This window comes from Panthera onca, chromosome B4 (assembly GCF_046562875.1).
Source record: "Panthera onca isolate mPanOnc1 chromosome B4, mPanOnc1 haplotype 2, whole genome shotgun sequence".
In the NCBI taxonomy this organism is placed as follows: Eukaryota; Metazoa; Chordata; class Mammalia; order Carnivora; family Felidae; genus Panthera; species Panthera onca.
The window spans coordinates 55,039,854-55,055,854 of NC_138345.1; the positions used below are offsets into that span (position 1 = coordinate 55,039,854).

The 16,001-nt window shown below is 38.2% G+C and overlaps 1 pseudogene; it reads right to left on the bottom strand.

Moving 5' to 3' along the window:
- Positions 1-13,848: 13,848 nt before the first annotated feature.
- Positions 13,849-14,617, bottom strand: LOC132660356 (large ribosomal subunit protein eL8 pseudogene; annotated as a pseudogene).
- Between the last annotated feature and the right edge of the window lie 1,384 nt (positions 14,618-16,001).

A 16,001-nucleotide genomic window follows, 5' to 3' on the forward strand; every position in this document is an offset into this window, starting at 1 on the left:
GGAAAGCCATCTGGCCCTGGACTCTTGTTTTTTGGCAGATTTTTGGTTACCAATTCGATTTCCTTACTGGTTATGGGTTTGTTCAAATTTTCTATTTCTTCCTGTTTCAGTTTTGGTAGTGTATATGTTTCTAGGAATTTGTCCATTTCTTCCAGATTGCCCTTTTATTGGCATATAACTGCTCATAATATTCTCTTATGATTGTATTTCTGCTGTGTTGGTTGTGATCTCTCCTCTTTCATTCTTGATTTTATTTATTCCTTTCCTTTTTCTTTTTTGATCAAACTGGCTAGTGGTTTATCAATTTTGTTAATTCTTTCAAAGAACAGCTTCTGGTTTCATTGATCTGTTCTGTTTTTTGTTTTTTTGTTTTTTGTTTTGGTTTTGATAGCATTAATTTCTGCTCTAATCTTTATTATTTCCTGTCTTCTGCTGCTTTTGGGTTTTATTTGTTGTTCTTTTTCCAGCTACTTAAGGTGTAAGGTTAGGTTGTGTATCTGAAATCTTTCTTCCTTCTTTAGGAAGGCCTGGATTGCTATATACTTTCCTCTTATGGCCGCCTTTGCTGCATCCCAGAGGTTTTGGCTTGTCATGTTATCATTTTCATTGACTTCCATATACTTTTTAATTTCCTCTTTAACTGCTTGGTTAGCCCATTCATTCTTTAGTAGCGTGTTCTTCAGCCTCCAAGTATTTGTTCCGTTTCCAAATTTTTTCTTTTGGTTGATTTCAAGTTTCATAGCATTGTGGTCTAAAAATATGCATGGCATGATCTCGATCTTTTTGTACTTACTTAGGGCTGATTTGTGTTACAGTATATGGTCTATTCTGGAGAATGTTCCATGTGCACTGGAGAAGAATGTATATTCTGCTGCTTTAGGATGAAATATTCTGAATATACCTGTTAAGTCCATCTGGTCTAGTGTGTCATTCAAAGCCATTGTTTCCTTGTTGATTTTTTGATTAGATGATCTGTCCATTGTTGTGAGTGGGGTGTTGAAGTCTCCTACTATTATGGTATTACAGTCAATGAGTTTCTTTATGTTTGTGATTAATTGATTTATATATTTGGGTGCTCTCACATTTTGCGCATAAATGTTTACAATTGTTAGGTCTTCTTGGTGGATAGACCCCTTGATTATGATATAATGCCTTTCTGCATCTCTTGATACAGTCTTTATTTTACAGTCTAGATTGTCTGATATAAGTATGGCTACTCTGGCTTTTTTTGTTGTTGACCATTAGCATGATAGATGGTACTCCATCCCCTTATTTTTAATCCGAAGGTGCCTTTAGGTCTAAAGTGGGTCTCTTGTAAACAGCATATAGATGGATCTTGCTTTCTCATCCATTCTGTTACCCTATGTGTTTTGATTGGAGCATTGAGTCCATTGACATTTAGAGTGAGTACTGAAAGATATGAATTTATTGCCATTTTGATGCTTGTAGAGTTGGAGTTTCTTGTGGTGTTCTCTGCCCCTTTCTAATCTTTGTTGTTTTTGATATGTGTGTGTGTGTGTGTGTGTGTGTGTGTGTGTGTATATATATATATGTATATCTTTTTTTTTCATCTTTTCCCCCCTCAGAGAGTCCCCCTTAAAATTTCTTGCAGGGTTGGTTTAGTGGTCACAAACTCTTTAAATTTTTATTTGTCTGGGAAAATTTTTATCTCTCCTTCTATTTGGAATGACAGCCTTGCTGGATAAAGAATTATTGGCTGCATATTTTCTGATTCAGCACACTGAATATATCCTGCCACTCCTTTCTGGCCTGCCAAGTTTCTGTGCATAGGTGTGCTGCAAACCTGATCTGTCTTCCCTTGTAGGTTAGGGACTTTTTTCCCCTTGCTGCTTTCATGATTCTCTCCTTGCCTGAGTATTTTATGAATTTGACTATGATATGCCTTGTTGATGGTCAGTTTTTGTTGAGTCTAATGGGGGTCCTCTGTGCTTTCTGGATTTTGATGTCTGTGTCTTTCCCCAGGTTAGAAAAGTTTTCCACTATGATTTGCTCACATAACCCTTCTACTCCTATTTCTCTCTCTTCCTCTTCTGGGACCCCTATGATTCTGATGTTGTTCCTTTTTAATGAGTCATTGATTTCTCTAAGTCTTAAATCATGCTCTTTTGCTTAATCTCCCTCTGTTTTTCTGCTTCATTATTCTCTATAAGTTTGTCCTCTATATTGCTGATTCCCTGTTCTGCCTCATCCATCCTTGCCTCCGCTGCCTCCATCCGTGATTGCAGCTCAGTTATAGCATTTTTAATTTCATTTTGCTATTTTTTACTTCTTTTATATCTGCAGAAAGGGATTCTAATCTATTTTTGACTCCAGCTAGTATTCTTATTATCGTGATTCTAAATTCTGGTTCAGACATCTTGTTTGTATCTGTGTTGGTTAAATCCCTGGCTGTTGTTTCATTGTTCTCTTTCTTTTGGGATGAAATCCTTCATTTTGTAATTTTGAAGGGAGAAAAGGAATTAATGAGATAGAAAAATTAAAATAAAAAAATATTAAAATTAAAAAAATAGTAAAATTAAAAAATTAAAAAGCATACACACACACACAAAATCGAATACATGATGCTAGATCCTAGGTGTGTTTTGGTCTTGGTGTTGAAAGTGGTTTGACAGGTTAGAGGAAAAAAAAGGGGGGTGGGGGAGGAAATCGTTTGAGAATTTGAAAAAATGAATACACTGAAGTAGACTAAAATGAAATGACAGGAGTAAAATAGAATTTGAAAAATTTACACAAAAGTAAAGAATATAGTAGGAAAAAAATTAAAGAAAAATATTTTTAATAGAAATTGAAAGTAAAAATGAAGTTTTTCACTTTCTGCATTCAAGAAAAAGAAAAGAAACAAAAAAGAAAAAGAAAACAAGGAAATCGTTTGAAAATTTGAAAAGGTGAATACACTGAAGTAGACTAAAATAGAATGATGGAAGTAAGATAGAATTTGAAAAAATTTATGCAAAAGTAAAAAATATAGTAAAAATAATTAAAGAAAAATATTTTTAATACAAATTGAAAATAAAAATGAATTTTTTCTCTTTCTGTATTCAAGAAAAAGAATAGTGTAAAACATTTTAAAAAAAGGAAGAAAATTGAATAGATGAATCTGCTAACAGATTGAAGTATGATTGAAATTACTTTGTTTTCCCCTAGAAATCAGTCTATGTAGTGCTTTATAGTCCATAAGCTAAGCTGGCAGTGAGACTTGTGTTCTTGAAGAGGGAGGTTGGCCCAGTTGGGCAGGGCTCAGTGTAACAGCTCCGCTCTCCACTAGATGGCGCTGCTAGCCTACTGGGGTGGATTGTTGCAGTGCTCCTAGGTGCGTATGTGCATGCGTGGGAGTGGTCAAAATGGCGCCACTCAGCTACCCAGTCTGTTCTCCTGGATCAGCAATCGGGTATCCGTCCTCTATCTTCAGTTTTCATCCACTTTTTTCATCCCTGCTTTTTTCACTCTACATGACCAGGCCCCAGGCAGTACCTCTCTCCCAAGTTTTGTCTCAGATGCAGCTGTTTTCCCTGACCCCTTACTTCCGAAGGACTGTAGCTTTGACCCGTTCCGCCCCTCTGTGGGAGGGTCTCACCGAGCAATGGCTGAATGTCGGCAGCACCCAGGAACACTTGCTGGACCCTGCTGCTGCCGGTGTCCCAAGACTGCAGCCAGGTGCCAGCCCGCCCCAGAAAAATTCACGAGATAGTGTAGCAGCAGCTTTTCAGGGATTATGGAAAATCACAACACATATCTGGCACCAGGCTTCACCTTTAATGACCTTGTTCCAGCACCAGCGAATGTGGCCGCCTTCTGGGGTCTGCTGGGACCAGGTGGCCTCAACAGTCTCTACCAAATATCCTTCCAGCAGTGGAACCACTTTTCCCCATGTGACCTGAGAACCTCCCGGACCCCACTCTGTTCCTGGGGATTCACCCTTCCCACCAGAGCACCGCCAGGTATTGAGCTGTGGAATTGCAACCTTTGCGCTCCCCTTGTTTACTGTCTTAATGGAATTTAAACCCTCTCCTTTCTCCTTTCTCCCTTTTTGGTTTAGCCCCTGTGGCTGTTTCCAATTTTCCACTTTCTCTCCAGCTGCTTTTTGGGAGGGTTGCTTTTCCCGTATTCTCCCCCGCCCCATCTCCGTTTGCAAAGGCCGCTCCCTGCCAGCTGCCAGGTTCTCTCTCTCCAAGTTCACCTCTCCGGGCCACGTACCTGCTGAATTCTGTGGTTCAGGTTGTGCAGATTGTTGTGTTAATTCTCCAGTGAGTTTTCTAGGTGTGTAGGATGGTTTACTGTTGGTCTGGCTATATTTCATGGATGCCAGACACACAAAAAACTATCATACTGTCCCTTTATTATCACTCTTAATAAATTTAAAACTGCTGATTTTTTTCTTATCTTCTCATTAGATGACAGAGCACTAAGAAGATTAGTTTTAGACTGAGATCTGCTTCAACCAGAACTCTGCCACTTGCTAACTGTGGTTTTACATACATTGCTCAGTCCTTCTAAACCTCAGTTTACTCATCTATGAATTGGAACATTGCCAACATTAGAGCTACTATACATAAAGCACTAGTAAATGGTATGTTTTTAATAAATAGTGGTTATTTATAGAAACTATGATAATAAATGTAAGGACATTGTTTGGATGTTTAAATCAGTTTTTATTTTTATTTTATTTTTAATTTTTATTTTATTATTTTTTAAAATTTAATTTATTTCTTTAATTTACATCCAAGTTAGTTATCATATAGTGCAACAATGATTTCAGGAATAGATTCCTTAATACCCCTTACCCATTTAGTCCATCCCCCCTCCCACAACCCCTCCAGTAACCCTCTGTTTGTTCTCCATATTTATGAGTCTCTTATGTTTTGTCCCCCTCCCTGTTTTTATATTATTTTTGCTTCCCTTCCCTTATGTTCATCTGTTCTGTGTCTTAAAGTCCTAATATGAGTGAAGTCATATGATATTTGTCTTTCTCTGACTGACTAATTGCACTTAGCATAATACCCTCCAGTTCCATCCATGTCTTTGCAAATGGAAAGATTTCATTCTTTTTGATTGCTGAGCAATACTCCATTGTATATATATATATATATACCACATCTTCTTTACCCATTCATCCATCGATGGACATTTGGGCTCTTTCCATACTTTGGCTACTGTTCATAGTGCTGCTATAAACATTGGGGTGCATGTGCCCCTTTGAAACAGCACACCTGTATCCCTTGGATAAATGCATAGTAGGACAATTGCTGGGTCGTAGGGTAGTTCTATTTTTAGTTTTTTGAGGAACTTCCATACTGTTTTCCAGAGTGGCTGCACCAGCTTGCATTCCCACCAACAGTGCAAAAGAGATCCTCTTTCTCCACATCCTTGCCAATATCTGTTGTTGCCTGAGTTGGTAACGTTAGCCATTCTGACAGGTGTGAGGGAGTATCTCATTGTGGTTTTGATTTGTAGTTCCTGGATGATGAGTGATGTTGAGCATTTTTCATGTAAATCAGTTTTTATTGAGGAATTCATTTGGGATCTTAGTCCAGGTTCCTTGGATTTTTTTTTTTTTTTTTTTTTTTTTTTTTTTTTTAAATAATAACTTCTGCAAGGCCAATGTGCCTGGGAGCATTTACTGGGAAGCACCAGGGAGAACATGCTGAAGCAGTGGCTGTGAAGCAGTTATGATGTGCAAGAAACCTGTTGTGCTTTTTAAAGACCTTGGAGTTGACATCTTTTCCAGGAACCATATACAGGCAGCTAACAAAGCTTTAGGGCAAAAAGAGGACTTTTCTTCACTCTATGCCCAGAGAACACTTAACTCCCAACATGAAAGAGAGTTTTGTTTTCTGTTCCCTGTTTATGCAAAGGAATGATTAGCTGATGTCTTTAAACACCAACTTCTACCCTCTTCCCCAATCTCAATGACAATAAAACGCAAACAATTGATCAAACTGAAAGTACAATGTTTTGCCATGTTCTTGTGTATATACATTTTTTAAATGCTTTTGTTTATTTTTGAGGGTGAGAGAGAGCAAGCAGGGGAGGGGCATAGAGAGGAGACACAGAATCCAAAGCAGAATCCGAGCTGTCAGCACAGAGCTTGATGCAGGGCTTGAACTCACAAACCACGAGATCATGACCTGAGCTGAAGTTGGACACTTAACCAACAGAATCACCCAGGATCCCCATTCATGTCCTTGTGCATAAGGGGCATGGACCCATCAGGCTCACTTTTGTAGCTGTCCTCAGGTTCTTAATTTGCACAGTCTTGATCTCATACCACCTTTTGTCAACTAAAAGCTCAGCCAGTTAGAGGCAGTAATGGTGAAGGTTTGTCTGAGGCAGGTACAGGCACAGAAAGAAGGCAAAAGCTGAGAGTGGACAAAGGCATAAAGCAACACTGAAGTGTTAGGGCATTTGAGCTTTCAGGAACTGAGGTCTCTGTTAACACCTTTGCTGTCATAGTTACTGAAGGGATCCTGCTCCTAGATGTATTCTGGGAAACTCAGGACTACTTGGCTGGCCTGACCATGTTTGGACTCCAGTCTGGATGCAAAGGATCTTTAAATCTGTCTGGGTATTCTTATTATTTTTATATAGGAATCTTCATCTTCATCATTATCTCCACACCCCCATCCCACTTTAAAGTTCATAAATGAGTCAAAACACCAGAAACATTCAAAGATCAGAAGTGTCCTAAAAAGATGACTTCTATGATCATCTATTTAAGATGAAACACGGCTGTAATGATGGAAGGAGAGTTTGTTGCAGCATCTGGCTCATGGTGATGGGTGATGGCTGGTGAAAGCAGAGGAACTTCATCTGGGGACAAGGTGGGGCAGATGGAGTATGAAAATTAGCATTGTCAGTTCATAAATATTGAAGAAGAAAATTAGTTAAGAAGTTTGTCCATATTAACCACTTTGAGGAAGATAATAAACATGGTTATAGCATATTCAGAGGAAATGGCATGAGTACTGAAGATAAGATTTAGAAAATTTTGCAGTGTTTAGCAAACAGATTAGTCATAAGGAAGGTCTGGCTTGAATTCATGGAGACGAAAAAAAATGGAAAGGTATGTAGGAAGAGAGGGTGACAATCCAAAAACTATAAGTTGGGAGAAAATTAAATGCAGTGTGAAGTGATGATTTGTTCTGTATAATATCTTTTTCAGGAGCAAAATATATTTGAGCTCATATTGCTTTTTTGACTGCCCAATTTCTGTAAAATTATTTTTTGTTGTTGTCATTTCATGGGCATTTTGGAGTATATAGTTTTCTCAACTATAAAACGGGATGATGACATCTAGTACCTCACAGAGATGTTGTGAGACTAAAGTAGGTCATGTAAGAAAAAGCCCTTTGTAAATTGTAAAATCTTTTACTTGGCTTTAAAATCTTCTGTCTGATAAACATAGCCCATAATGGGACACTAAAAAAAGAATCGTGGTACAGCTGAACTAGTGACATTGCTTTACTGCCTGTCCTCCAGTTTATTCATCTTCCTGAGAGAGGTGATGTGAGTTTGAACATTTTATTTTTTTAATTATTTTTAAAATGTTTATTTGTTTCTTTCTTTATTCATTTAAAGAACTAGTGGCAAAGAGAGAAGAAAAGAGAAAATCTCAAGCAGGCTCCATGGCTCAACATAGAGACCAACTCAGGGCTCGAACCCATGACTCTGGGATCATGACCTGAGCCAAAACCAAGAGTTGGATGTTTAACTGACTGAGCCACCCAGGTGCCCCAGCAGTTTGAGTATTTTAAATTATTTTCTTACCTTGACTTCCTAACTTTGACTTCATATAGAGACATATCTGATTTTCTATCATGGGGTGAAATGGGATATTAGAAATGATTAATCTTTGGGTTTTATTTATTTTTTATTGTTTTTTTTTCATACATATAACTAACATTTTACTGCTGAACATTTTGCTTTTTTTATTTTAGAGAGAGTGAGAGAGAGAGCATGAGCAAGTGGGTGAGGGGCAGAGAGAGAGAATTTTTTTAAAGTTTATTTATTTATTTTTGAGAGAGAGAGAGAGAGTACACATGAGAGAAAGCATGGGAGAAACAGCAGGGGAGAGGCAGACAGAAAGAGAGAATCCCAAGAAATCTCTGCACTGTCAGTTCAGAGCCCAACAAGGGTCTTAATCTCATAAACCATGAGAATGTGACCTAAGCCAAAATCAAGAGTTGGTGCTTAACCCACTGAGCCACCCAGGTACCCCAATCTTTGGATTTTAGTGTTGTGTATTCAACAATTGTAACACAATCTAGAACACAGTAAATCCTGGTAGGGCTATAGAGCTATGATGAGTTGTGAAATGGGAAAATAGTATTTAAAGTTCACTTTTAAAAGAGAAAGCAGGGGCACCTGGGTGGCTCAATCAGTTGAGCGTCCAACTCTTGATTTTGGCTCAGGTCATGATCTCAGGGTCTTGGGGCTGAGCCCCATGTCAGGCTGTGATGAGCATGAAGGCTGCTTAAGATTCTCTCTCTCTCTCTCTCTCTCTCTCTCTCTCTCTCTCTCTCTCTCTCTCTTTTTCTCTATCTTCCCTGCTTTACCTCTCCTCCACTCAAGCTCTCTCTCTCAAATAAAAATAAAAATAAAGATGGGGCGCCTGGGTGGCTCAGTCGTTTAAGCGTCCGACTTTGGCTAAGGTCATGATCTCGCAGTCTGTGAGTTGAAGCCCTGCATCAGGCTCTGTGCTGATAGCTCAGAGCTTGGAGCCTGCTTCGGATTCTGTGTCTCCCTCTCTCTCTGACCCTTCCCCGTTCATGCTCTGTCTCTGTCTCTCAAAGATAAATAAACATTAAAAACATTTAAAGAATATAAAAAAAATAAAAATAAAGAATAAAATGATACATGAGTGTAACAGTACAGAAGACCACCAGGCCATAAATTGGACAAGACCCCATGTCCTAGGCTAGCCCATTTCACCTGGCTATATCTTGTTTGCTTTACCTGCTAAGCAAGGAGGTTTCCACTAAATCATCTCTCAGTCAAAGGCCCAGACTACAATTTAGTAACTCTCTGATGGACAGTTTCAATGAAACAGTAACAAAATTTTATGATTCGAAACGCTTATTTGTATTCTTTTAAAAATGCTAGGTAATCTCAAAGGAAGAGAAGTAAAATTAAGGTTACAATGACAAGGCACTTTTCACTTTCTGGAATGTGAAATATAAAGAACTTTGATATTACAGTGTGCTGGTGATGGCACAGGGAACTTGTATATTTTACTGGTAAGAGTGAGATTGGTTCATCTTTTGGAGGGCAAGTTGGCAACTTAGTATAAGTGCAAACCGTGAATATCATTTCAGACAGCATTTCCATTTCTAGTAGATACAAAGATGGTGCAAAAATTTAGATACAACCAAGATGTGCATCAACAGAGGACTGTTTAAATAAAGTATTTCATTTCCATATAATGGAATATTATTCAGTGTCTGAAAGGACGGCTAATTTTATATGAGTGCACACGGAAAATTTCACACATAAATGGAGTAAATAAAGCAATTGATACAAGAGTGTGTTGCATTTGTGAAACATGGCTATACACATGTGGGAACATGCATGTGCTTGTGTCTAGGGGGGGCCAGTCGTTAGAGCAGCAGTAAGAATACATATGCCTATATCAACCCGACTCACCCATGCATTGCATGTTTCCCAAAGACACTCAAGCAACTGGTTGCAGTGGTTACCTCTGAGAATGGGACCTAGGTGACAGAGAGTGGGGACGACACTCACTTTTCTACTATTCACTTTCTTTTAACAAAGGACATTTATTACCTATTCAAAAAATAAAAGTTATACAATAAAAATATATGTGTTTAGATAACACATAATTGTATATTTTCATAGTTTTATATTTTAAAAGTCTCTCTTCTGTTTTAGTAACTTGATTATTCATTAATTTTAAAAAAGATGAGTTTTAAAAAGGATATGTTCTGGTATAGCATTCATAATCTGATCATTTCATAGTACCTGGAATTGTGCCTTTTTGTTAAGTGGGGCTATTTTTAAAAGTTCCTTTAATTTTGATGCCAGTTTTGCACAGATAAAGCTTCTCAGTTTCTATGAGCCAACTTACTTTATATGCCTTAATTTATATGTATGGAATAAAGCAGACTTAATGGAATTCATGCTTTGATATTGCCATTTTCTCATAATATAAATGATCTTCTACCCTAGACAAAATAGAAACAGATGATGCGAACCTTGACTTGTCCATCTCTCAATTAAAGTGGATAAGGGCGGTTTTATTGAGCTATTTTGTCTGTTTAGAGAACTAAGTTTTTGAGGATTTAACTTTTTTCGTCCCCATAATACCACAAATTCTTAAGGGTAAACTCAAGTTCTGGCCTCTGGAGAACATTGTCTCTGTCATTAGTTCTTGTACACCAATCTTTTATGGATTCGGTCAACTTTGATATATGGTTCACGGGGGTTTGAGGAGCAAAATTGTTGGTGAAAGAAGCTAGGAAAATCTTTTTCCCGGCCTTTCAGTGAACATCTCTGGACAACCGACTTAATGATACAGACAACCCTGTCTATGCACAGAAACCATGCCTATTTTGTTCAGCATTGTGACCCCTGTGACAAGTAGAGGGATTGGCAAACAAGAATGTAGTTTTTTGGATAAATGAGATGAATGGTGTATGGGGTTAACAGCCCCCTGCCTTTTTAGAATTTTTAAAAGTTTATTTATTTATTTTTTTAGTAATCTCTACACCCAATGTGGAGCTTGAATTCATGACCCCAAGATCAAGAGTCACATGCTCTTCTGACTGAGCCATGTAGGCGCCCAACCCTTGCCTTTTTAACGCAGCACAATGGTGGCCATTGTTGGTCTCTGCATCCTCGCATCTCTTCACTCTAAGGTTCTCTGACCTCATTCTAGCAGGGGAAATGATTTCCTAACTCATCACTTTTCTAAGAGTGCTCTCCCCAGAATGCCTGGTACATTCTCCTTCCCAGCCACAGATCACATGTGGAGCTATTCTTGGGTTTTGGAACTATCAGCTCCTGCCAAGGTGTATGGAGCAGCTGCAGAATTATATAACTAACCGTGTTCATCCACCTTCCTGTTGCAATGTGCCCTTTGTCTTACCCTGTTTATCTTATGGCCAGATTTCTACAACTGGCCCTGAACACAGAAGTAGAATTTGGTTTGTGTCATTCTAAAGGAATCCTTGGGGACAAATAATATCCCAAATTTGCAGTTGTTCTCCCCATTCCCACTTGTTTGTCCTTTTCTACTTGATTGAAGCACTCTTGCCTCTTCACCCTTGAGTATCTCAGATAGCCCCGCTGAAGCCAGCCTCCCCCATCAGTCTACCTCAGCTCAGTTGCCTGGCAATAAAAAGCACTGGAGAACACAGTGCCTTTAGAAGACCTCTAAAATTTTGTTAGCATTATATTCCATTCTCGTTTCCATGACGAGTTAAATGAGAAAGAGCTATTATTCATCTATCATCCTGGTATATCCTAGCTTTAAAGGCATCACCTATACTGGCTATGAACCTCAACCCTGGTGCTTGTTAATGCTGGTGTCTGGGGTCACTCAGAGGGTGCACATATTAGTCAGGGTAGGACTGAGGAGATTTTCTTGTTTGAAACTCAACACTGTGGTCAACTGTTGATTTAAGTTGGCCTTGGGGTGCATAATCTCCATGGAATAGAGGGCCTGCCACAGGCCTAGAATAATAGAAATTAGTAGAAAAAGGACAAATGGAAAATTATTGCTTCCTTTAGTTACTTATGTCTATGTTAAAATCTTTCATAATTTTGGGGACATTTACTGCCATCATCTGTTCAAATATTTCCTCTGCTTCATTCTCTCTGGACAAAGAGTGTGATGTATTTACAGAAAAGAAATAAGGTCAGAGACGCTGGCACAAAATGAGTTAGGAGTGAGTAGTGAGATGACACTGGAAAAATGGGCATGGATCAGCTTATACAAGTCCTTGGTGGCTAATGGTAAGAGTTCAGATTTAATTTTTTTTTTTTTATAGAAAATTTCAAGTATGTACAAAACAAGAAAGAGCTGTATAGCTATTTCCCATATACCCACTACCAGTTGCAATTACCAATTCATGCTCAAACCTTTTCCCTTTATATCCCTACTTGCTCTCCTCCAATGCACCAGAAATATTATAGCAATATCTAGATACAGTTTTATTTACAAATATTTCAGTATTATTGAAAGATAGGCACTCTTCTTGACATAACCCCAATACCATTATCACACCTGAAATATTAACAAGTATCCCTTAATAACATCAGTATTCACATTTTCCCCATTGTGTCAATTTATTTCAAAAAAAATTTTTTTTAAAGTAAGCTCTATACTCAACATGGGGCTTGAACTTATGACCCAGAGATCAAGAGTCACATGGTCTACAGACTGAGCTAGCCAGGTGCCTCTCAAAATTGTTTTGGTTTGAACAAGGTTCTAAGTAAGACTCATACACTGTAATTGGCTAATATCTCTCTCAATTTTTTTTTTTTTTAATCTGCAGGGGTCCATTACTTTTCTTCCCTTCTTGTAATTTATTTTTTGAGGAAACTATATTTTGCTGATTGTAAATCTGTGGTATCATTTTGTATATTTCTGTAGTTTCAGTAATTTGGTAGTTAGATTTAGACTCTTGATGAGATTTGGGTTTAATTTCTCAGGCGAGAATACTTGGTAAATTTTGTGCACTTACCTCAAAGGGCATCTATTGCCAGTTGATTCTCTTTAGGGTATTTTAGAAGTCGTTATTAATCATGGTCTAAATCCATTAACTCATTAGAGTTTGCAAAAGAGTGATCTTAGAATATCACTATTCCACCATTCCTCTTTTTAAATTAACTAGAATATTTCTATCTAGAGAAACTTAGCCTCATTAACCACTTAGTTACTCTGAAGGATAATTATATAGAAAGAGCAAGATAAAGTTTGATTCCTTCCCTTTGTTAACTCATTTTAAAAATAATTTTATTCCCTATCATTCTCCAAAGATGGCCAATGAGTTTGCTTGTTTGCTTCATTGAGTATCATTTTTAAGCCATGAATTATACTTACTTTACAAGATTGCATTTATCATTCTTATTGATGTTCTAATTGTCCAATGTTGAAGCTGTGGAACATTTTTCAAGTTGCCTTATAAGTCCTTTGGAAATGATCTTGGCAGTGTTTCTTGCTTTCTGATCCCACAAGATAGTTCAAGATTATTTTGTAAATTTCTTGCTCCAGATCTGGAACAAGCCATTTCCCCAAGGAGCTCAGGTTCCATCTAGTGGAAAATAATGTTTAGAGACCACAATCTGGGCACTAAGGGTACACCTACTATTGTGCTGGTCATCATTTTTCATTTTTTTCAGAGGACAGATTTAGAGAATCCTTTAAATCCTTTTTTTTTTTTTTAAAGAATTCAGCTTTTTATTTAACAAGTTACAGAGAGGTTAATTCAAAAAGACCAAAGTACGTGTTATCATAGACTTCTCTGACTATTTTTTTCTTTGCTTCCACTTTCTTCTCCTCAGCTGGGGCAGCCATGGTGGAGGGAGCAGGACCTCCCACTGGTAAAGCACCAGCTTCACACCCAAAGCAGAGCTCAAGTTTAACCCATGCAGAACTCAAGTTCATGAACCCATGAGATCGTGACCTGAGCCAAAGTCAGCTTAACTGACTGAGCCACCCAGGTGGCCCTAAAATATTTAAATTAAAGAATTCACATGGTTCTCAACTCAAGTTAATAGAATAAGCTATACTGTATTAATTTAATTTACTTTTTTTTAAAGAGAACTTTTAAATTAACTTTTATGTACAGAAAACTCAACAGCACACAATTAGCCCAGTTTTGTGGGTAGTTCTTCAGCCTTTGCCTTTTCCAACTTGGCAATGCAAACCACAAACTCTGGACCCAGCATGTTGCCTCCCCAGTGATGGCAGATAATATCAGATCTGTCATTGTAATTGGTCCTGATAGCTTCTACCAGCTTAGCCTGAGCTCCTTTGTCTTCCGGGTTAACCTGTGTGAAGACGACAGTGGTGCAGGTCTTCCTGTGGATGCGAGGCCCCAACCTGGTCTTCCTCTTGATGATGCAGTAGGGATCCCCCATCTTACCACACAGGGCAGGCACAAAGACACACAGCTTAATGGGATCCACATCATGTGCAATCACTACCAGCTGAGCCTTCTTGTTTTCCATCAAGGTGGTGACAGTATTAGCCCCAGCTCAAAGGACAGATGGCAGCTTTCTTCACAGCCCAGGTCAGCACTCTCTGCTTCTTCTCTTGCTTTATCTCTGGTCTGTATTTGTGGACTAGCTTAAGCAGCTGAGTACCTGTTTTGCATTCCAAGGCCTGGGGGAACTGGTTAATCGTGGGAGGCACTTTTAGACATTTATAGAGAAGAGTCCTTTGTCACTGTAGCTGGATGCAGTGGACTCATTGGACAAAGTGGGTGAGGTCTCTTTTAGGCTAGATGTCCTGACCAATGCCAAAATTCTTAGGCGTTTTCTCAAATAGGGGATTGATCACTTTCTTGGCCTCCTGCTTCTTCAGACAGCAGGGACCAAGGCTGTCTTCTTCCCCCAGCCTTGTTTCCTTTGGCATCTTGGATGGTAGAGGAGAGCTCTTTATTTATCTTTTTTTTTTTTAAATTTTTTTTAACGTTTTATTTATTTTTGAGACAGGGAGAGACTGAGCATGAACAGGGGAGGGTCAGAGAGAGGGAGACACAGAATCTGAAACAGGCTCCAGGCTCCAAGCTGTCCCGCACAGAGCCCGATGCGGGGCTCGAACTCACGGACCGCGAGATCATGACCTGAGCCAAAGTTGGCCGCTTAACGGACTGAGCCACCCAGGCGCTCCTATTTATCTTTTTTAAAGTAAGCTGTAGGTCCAATGTGGGGCTTGAACTCATAACCCTGAGATCAAGAGTCATATGCTCTACTGATGAGCCAGCCAGGCACTCCAGAATAAGCTATATTTAAAGAAGACTAGCTTCTATTCCTGTTTTTTTCCACCCTATATTCCATATTGTATAGCCTAGTGGTAAGTATTTAAAGATTTTTGTGATTAATTTTTCTACTGGTGTTTTAATATAAGTATGTATGTGTAAGACAGTAGTTCCACCTGTGGTGAGTATAGCATAATGTATAGAGAGTTGAATCACTATGTTGTACACCTGAAACTAATATAAAATTGTATGTCAACTATACTAAAAAAAAAATTTAAGCATATATATATATATGAATATATATATACATATAAATGAATATATATATTTAAATACACATGCACACACATGTATATATCCTGTTTTTAAATAATGTACTCTAGGTTTTTCTTTAATTCAATTGTTCTTGTTCAATCATATTACTTGCATAATCCATAGAAATGCATGGAGATATTTCTCACTCTTTTTTTCACTCAGCAGAGTACTCCATTATGTGAAGATATATTATTTAAACAACTAGTCCCATTTTGTTGGACATTTGACTTGTTTCTAGTATTTTGATATTACAAACGATGTTGCAATGAATAATCCTGGCAAATGCATTTTTTTTGTTTTTGTTTTTGATAGTGTATCTTTGGTATTTGTTTCTAAAAGTAAGATTTCTGGATTAAAGGTTAAAAGATTTTTGTTTTTTTCCTAATCTCAATGGGTAGTGCCTGAGGTGTGTAACAATTGCCATGGTAATGGCAAGGATGGGCTTCTCAAGGCATTAGTGCCCATGGCAGTGCAATAGTAGGTTAATAAATGATATTACTTTATTTTTTAATGCCCCTTATTTATTTTTAAAGTTTATTTATTTATTTTGAGAGAGAGAGAGAGAGAGAGCATGAGTCAGGTAGGGGCAGAGAGAAAGGGAGCGTTCTGATGCGGGTCTTGAACTCGTGAACCATGACATCACGACCTGAGCTGAAATCAAGAGTTGAATGCTTAACTGACTGAGTCACCCAGGTACCCCAAAATGATATCACCTTTAAATAT